General features: G+C 40.9%; 1 long non-coding RNA gene across 1 annotated transcript; it reads left to right on the top strand.

Moving 5' to 3' along the window:
- Nucleotides 1-850: 850 nt before the first annotated feature.
- LOC101787789 (uncharacterized) lies at nt 851-5,837 on the top strand. Its single transcript, XR_216284.4, has 3 exons — nt 851-1,023; nt 4,719-4,825; nt 5,563-5,837. It is a non-coding gene; the product is annotated as an uncharacterized LOC101787789 (long non-coding RNA).
- Nucleotides 5,838-7,531: the final 1,694 nt, after the last annotated feature.

The raw sequence follows: 7,531 nt of genomic DNA, 5'->3' as shown, positions 1-7,531 counted from the left end.
AGACTCCCCGTCTGGACTTCCCGCCTGGCCGGGCCTCGAACGCGGGTTCCAGGTTTTCCAGCCCTGAGAAGGTGCGGCCCTTCGCTGATCTCCCCACACGCCGGGCTTCCGCCGGGGAAGCACCTGTCCCTGAGCCACTCTGGGCAGTTCCCTGGTCAAGCGCCCCATATGCCCCATATCCGCCACCTCAGCAGCACAGCGTCGCCTACGAGCCTCTCAAGACCGTGGCGCTGCAGGGATTCTCACAAACTTACAGTTTTCCTACATCGTGCGCGTCACGGCGGTGACGTCACAGCCCCGGCGCCCGGGAGGTCAGTCGCCCAGTGCGCGCGCCTGCCCTAAGCCCCGCCCCCGGCGCCGCCGCGGGAGAGACGCCTGAGCCCCGCGCCCCGCCCCTGCGGCGGGCCCGCGCGCAGGCGCAAAGGCCCGTGGAGTGGGCTTCGTGGGCTGGGAGGCCTGGGCTGTGCTGCTTCTGGGGATTTGTCAAAGCTTATTCCCCAGGCTGAGGTGGGACGGGGAGAATGAGAAGGGAACAAGGACTCTCCCAGGAACCCTGCACGCAAACCGTCTCCTGAAGTTTAAAGTAGGAAGTCAGGGTTTTGTGCGACTCTTTCCAGACGTTGCTTTGCTCCCCTCACGTGTACGTTAAAAGTTCTCCACGTGTGGAAACGGCCATTGCTTTCCAGCAGTGTTGGAACCGAATTATCCCTAACCAGTCAGTTCTCCCGCGGAGTCCTGGTTCCCGCTCCGCGCCCCGCCCTCCCTGAGGAGATCCCGCCCATCCCGCACCCCGCCCTTTCTCGGGGAAGCCCCGCCCACTGCACGCCCCGCCCTACTTGTCCCCACCCACCAGGGTTCCGCCCCGCTCCCTCGGGCCCGCCCTTCCGGCTCCGGTTTGGGCTGGGTTTTCCCCCCTCTCCTGGCTCCCACCTGCCCCACCCAGCTGTGGAGCCTCCTCTGGTCTATTCTTTGGAGGTGTTAGCTGCTCCCTTTTCCACTGATGTCCTCTTTTGGCCCAGAGAGGTATGTTGTAGGCCCGTGTTCATCTCTTAAGTTTAACAAATGGCGATCAGTACAAACGTGTGTGCAAACTTTGCAGTCTCCACCGCCCATGTGATAACCTCGCTGTGTCCGAGTGGGGCTCTTTGCTCTTTCACGTTCCTGGAAGCAAGGATCTCTGGTTAAAAGATGGCTAGGTAGATGGAAAAATGTGGGCGCAAGGAGCTGACAACAGCAGTATCTTGATTTCTAGTTTCTTATTACTCTCACAAGCTGAAAAATAAACCTTATAATGTAATTGGCCCAAATAAATCTTGGGGCAAAAAATAAAAAATGGGGAAAACAAGCCCGGGTTGGAGGGAAAAACAGATGGTAAGGGGGAAGTACTGAAAATACCAAAGTCCACTTTTTAAAACTTACCTGGAACCACGGCAGACGACCAGATCGACCAGATCGGGTATGTTGCTAAGCAGCTCCAGTGTATGTAAAATTTAAAACAATGGTTTGTTTACAAACTCGTTAGGAAAGAATGATGATGAAGATTAACTCCTGTAGATCTGAACTGGTTAAAAATATTTTTCTGGGAAAATATACTCAAAGTTTTTTAAAATTTCTCATTTGAGGGGCTGGGGATTTAGCTCAGCGGCATAAGCACCTGCCTTGCAAGCAGGCAGTCGTGAATTCGATCCCTGCTACAGATAAAAAGGAAAAAGACAAAAAAATTTTAAAAAAATTTCTCATTTGAATGTTTATGCATCTTAAAATTCGATCGAATTAAATATGAGAAATTTTTAAAGTATACATGATAATTTTATCTGGGAGAGTTTTCTGTATAGTAAAAGTATAGCAAAAGCACTTTTTAATTGCTACACATACCTTTAAAATTGTTTATATTTTTCTTTACAAAAGTGTAATTTTGCCGGGTGTTGTGATGTCCACCTGTAATCCCAGCTACTCCAGAGGCTGAAGCAGGAAGATCACAAATTTCAGACCAGCTTGAGCAGTTTAGGGAGTAGGGATGATGAGGAGGGCACATTTTTATTACTTTCAAATTGTCAGTTTCATAATTTACATGCTTACAAAATGTTTTATATATAAGGTTACCAAAAATAGCAAGATTCTAGATATACCTGAGATTATCCCACTGATTAATGTCATCTGCCATCTTTTTGGAAAGAAAATGGCTAAAAACTATACAACAAATATATTAAATGTTTTTATAAGGATACTGTTGCCTCCGAAAGATGGTATTACAGAATGTACTCTTCTCATTTTATTACTTGGTTTTATTTCTTGATAGCTTAATTCTTCAAAAATATTCTGTTAATGAAGGAAGGACAGTTGTTGAACAAAAGATTGGCAAACAGAAATGAAATTCAAAGAAGGGAATTCAGGGAATGTCAAGAAAAAATACGTAGGAAAATACACAGATTCAGCCAAGTGTCTATAACAAGCTGGAATTTGAGCAGATGTATAATAAAACAGAGACTGGGATCAATGTGGGCATATTAGAGAGAGAGGAACTGGAAGAGAGCTGTTTTTAAGGAGATAAAACCTTACACCTTCCAGGTTTGGGCCTGGAAGGATGCAGGCTTTCCACTCTCTGGCGCTGGGAGTTTCAGTTTTCTCTTGTGATTCCTTCACATTGATGCCTGCTGCCCCTAGCGATCCAGCTTCCAGAGCCCTCTGCTTCAATATATATGGCTCTTGTCTTGGTTCTGTTTAGCAAGCTGAGAAAAGCTGAGTACCCCCATGAAATGTACTTAATGATGGGGGAAGAAAAATATAATGGCTAATATTTTCTCAAGTGTTTATTATGTGCTAGGCACTGCATTATCCTCTTTAATCCTTGCAACTAGGTAAAATAAATTATTACTGTTAGTGTTGCAAGGTAGCATGATGTGACAGAGTAGTGTCCCATGTCACATGGCTGTTGAGTAGCAGTCAAGATTTGAACCCCTGTGCCAGAATTTACCATAATCACTGAACTTTATTGTGTTTTATGTAACAGAACACATAATGCAAGAAACAGAGGAACTTAGTTCAACATAATTTGTGTTTAATTATGTTAATTAGTTCCTAAAGACATCCCAGTGTGTTTATATTTTCTTTACTATCCTCTTATCTCCACTGGATGAGCCTGTTCATTCTTTTAAGGTGCTTATGGCCAACAAAATCCATTTTATGTCACATTAATGGAGTACCACTGAACACTATTCACAATACAAAATATCAGCTTGTATCACATGTAAAACAAGTAATTTTTTTCACAAAACACAAACTTGGGAAAACCAATGTTTTAGTAATGTATGTATATTCTGCGTTTTGATGTTAAATATATTTCTTACTATAGTCAGCCAAAAACATTTTTAGAACTGTTTGAACCACTGTTGTAGTTCACCACAAACATGTCCCCCTGAGGTACATGTGTTACAGGTTTCTCCTGAGCCTGCACTGTAACAAAGTGATGGAAGCTGTAGAAACCTAGCCTAGTAAGAGGTCCTAGGTCACTATGGGAATGTCCTTGCAGAGGACTATGGGAAACTGGTTTCTTCTTCCTCTGCCTTTACTCCTCAGCCATGAGGTGAACACCCACCCCGCCATGCATGCACAGTCGTCCAAAAACGATGAGACCAAGTGACCATGGACTGAGACTTCTGAGACCATGAGCCAAAATAAACCTTTCTTCCTTATAAGCTGATTACTTTATCACAGTGATGGAAATCTAACACAACTACCCTTTGCCTTATTTCTGTACTGTTCATCCTTATGATCAAGACCAAGACAAACAACGTCCTATTCTACAAGCCCTTGTATTCCTAAGCTCCAAGGTCTGATCTGAGAGAGTTCTTCCCACACACAATAATCAGGTCATCAGACAGAAACACTCTTATCTCAAGATAGCACAGGCTCATAAGTCTCCTAATAATATAATAAACATTTATAAAACAAAAGTTAACAAGTAAAAAAGTTGTTCTGCCAAGGAAGCAGAAATGGGGAGCTGGATGGAAGGAAAACCTGGGGCAGAGATTTGAGGTTTCCACAGTCTTACTCATGTCTTCTGTTACAGTTTGCAAAGCATTTTGTAGTGCTTTTGTGACCTCACATCCCCATTCCTTTATTTTGCTAATCCTCATGTTTTTATCTCACAATAGTTGTGAATTTTCCTTGAATGTCTTTCTGTAGGTTGTCCTTGATCTTTGCAATGGAAATTATTTTAATTGCTTCCTAGACTGTAAGTTGTGTGAGGGTGGAGAACCGTTGTGTTCTGGAATAATCTCAAATTCTTTGCTTGTACCATTCTCTAAGAAGATAAATACAAGGTGGAACCAGTGGATGGGTGAATTCAAATGCAAAGAATGAGTACATTTTTAACTAAGATATTAATTGCTTTCAGAAAAAGGGCAGTATGGCAGTAGAAATAAGGCCGACAAGACTCCTTTAGAAAGAAAGACATTTGAATGACAGTGCAACATAATGTAGCACGATACTAGAATATTAGCAGAATTATGCCAGCTTAGTTATGACTTGGGGAGATTCCTATAAGTGCAAGAAGTTTTTGAAATGTCAAAGGGATAGACTCACTAAATGTTCTTTGTGAATGTCCTAATGGAGTGTTACCTCTCTAGAGAATTAGGGCACGCTATCTAGAGTCTTACTGACATGAAATCTGAAAGATTCAGACAAACAGTGGAAGATAATAGTTAATTTTCTTAAAGGATGCCAAACCGAGGCTGCCCGCATAAGCGTGAAGGGAGGTGGACAGGAATGAAATAGGAAGGTCCTTGCTTGGAGGAGCCCCATTTATGATGGAGCACAGGGCCAGGTAAGACTTTTGAATTTAAAGCTAAAAGAATCAAGTTACCATTATGTGTTGGGAGACAGAGAAGAAGGTGTAGGACAGAAAAGAGAGTATCAGAAAGATTCACAGTTTCACAAGGAAGAAAACCTTACTTTAGCACTAGATTCTAGGATATGTGGGATTTCCCAGAAACACCTCTGTTTTCTCTCTTTGTACTTGGAGAAGACTTGCTCATCTTCAGGTCCAACTTCTATCATTAATTGCCTCTGCTAGTCAGTTTTTACTAAATATTAACTAGGTTTACTATTGTGTGCTGCCTACCACCCGCAAATTTCTATGCTGAATTTCTACCCCTCACTGTGGCTGACTTGGAGATGGGTCTTAGGCAGTAAGAGTAAATGATACCCTAAGTGCAAGGTGACAGACAACCTGTAAGATTGGTGTCCTTCAGAGAGACACCAGAGTGGTCTCTCATACTATATGAGGATGCAGGAAGAAAACAGCCATCTGCTGGCCAAGAAGAGGGCCCTCACTAGAAACCAAATCTGCTGGACCTTGATACTGGGCTTTCTACTGTTCAGAATTATGAGAAATGGATTTTGATGCTTAGGTCATGAAGTCTGCTATTTTATAGTACCCTGAGCTGACTAAGGGAACTATGTCAAGCAAAATAGTCTGACCTCTAATTTCAGCTTTTTATATGTCAGTGAATCTCCTTACTCCTTGTAATGTTGTATTATTCTTGTTTTTGTTCCTTACAGGTCTTGAACCCGTGGGCTGAAATGACCTCCTGGCTCAGACTCCCATTTTCTGAAACTGCAGGCAGATGCCAGCATACCTAGCTAGTGTTTCTCACTTTAAGCACACATTTTTTAACATGTAAATATCTCTGAAATCTGAATGCATGTGATCATAGTTCACTTTTTAGAGAGGTCCAAAAGACACAAAAAACAATGTTGTTTTTTTCTGATGGCATCTTACATAGCACAATGCATAACATATTGTATTATAATAGATAATGAATCTTTATCCCCTACTAAGTTGTGGATTATTGGAAGATAGAGACTGTTATTTATCTTTGTGTCTATCACCCAATGTAGCTCTTTGTACATAAAAGGTATTTAACACTTTTCTTCAATTCCATTAAAGCAGGGATGGCATCTACTTGACAAGAGCATACATGATGGCATTTAGGAACCCAGAGTCACCACTGTTGTCACAGAAACTCTTGATTGTCCCCAAGGCCCTGGTGTTCTGGGAAAATAGTCACAGTTACTCAGAATTTCAGTTAAATTCTCTCTGGCTCTAAAGGTCTATGAATCCTCCACCTTAGCAATTAATTCACCATATCTCTTCTCTGCTTGACAAATTATCATTATTATTTACCCTTTACGTTAGGCTCCAGTGAATTTTTGATAAATTAAAAGTTCTATTAGACTTATTTAAAGTAAAATCTTTAAACCTAATTTTGTAAATTCAGATTCATTTGCATGCAAACTAAATTGGATGTGGCACTCAGATCACAGAGGTGTTGCTTTTGGTCAGTACTATATTTTTAAAAGTTTGAACTGGGTATCAGAAGATAACATATTTATAAATTAAGTCTTTTAGCTGCTTCTGAAAAATCAGACACCCTGGTGATATTTAGCCCTAACTTAAGAAAAATCATTAAACTTTCATAATGAACAATTTTTCCAGAAATTCAGTAATGTTCTTTATATAGTCACAATTTCAAATTGTTACATTTCCTCATGCAAAGCCTTTTCATAATTTATCTTCTGGAAAAGGAACTTTTTGTGTTTTAGGAATTATACATTAGGATGTCAGCTTTGGTAGTATTTAAACAAAAAGGAAAAGTATTTGAGGAAGTCAAAGTGTGAAATAGAAAATTGGGTTCCCAGTATGTCCTGGCATATGTAACTGTTATACTGATAGCAGTTTGTAAAATGCACATTTGTACTGAGTAGGGAGTCACACAGGTGTCTCTCCCTGGCCCTCTGATATATCACATGAAAATAGGAAGTGACTGCTGGTTAGCTGTGACAGTCATGTTTTCTTCTCTTTACACAAAAAATGTTGATCATAGTCACATGTTACACGTAAAAGCAAGCACTGAGGATACATATAATGTAGGTATCTAATTAGTCTGTTAGTTTAAGGAGATTTCCTTGTCTCATCAATGCAGTATTTATATTAACATAAAGTTTGGTTGGATATGGAAGAGCCGAGATAAAAGGCATAAACATAAAAAGTCATAACTATGACTATTTTCCCAGAACACCAGGGCCTTGGGGACAATCAAGAGTTTCTGTGACAACTGCGGTGACTCTGGGTTCCTAACGTTGGAAATTGGAATAGATGGTCTTTATCTCAATCTGATGAAAGCTATCTATGGCAAACCAACACCAATACCATACTAAATGGACTAAAAACTTTTACTGTAAAATCAGGAACAAGACAAGGATGCTCATTGTCACCCATTTTTATTCAGTGTAGTTCTAGAATCATTAGCCAGAACAATTAAACTAGAAAAAATAAATAAGAGGAATAACCCTAGGAAAGGAAAAATTTAAATTAGCATTATTGCAGATGACCTGATACTCTACATGGAAGACCAAAAAACTCCAGTAAAAGACTTCTGGATACAGTAAACAAATTAAGTACCATAGAGGAATACAAAGTCAGTACTCAAAAATCAATAACCTTCCTGTACACAAATAACAAACTCAC

Source organism: Cavia porcellus, unplaced genomic scaffold, assembly GCF_034190915.1.
Source record: "Cavia porcellus strain 051 isolate PalLab524CR breed Dunkin Hartley unplaced genomic scaffold, mCavPor4.1 scaffold_7, whole genome shotgun sequence".
Classification (NCBI taxonomy): Eukaryota; Metazoa; Chordata; class Mammalia; order Rodentia; family Caviidae; genus Cavia; species Cavia porcellus.
The sequence above is the reverse complement of the archived record's forward strand: the minus strand, read 5'-3'. Positions and strand labels throughout refer to the sequence as shown.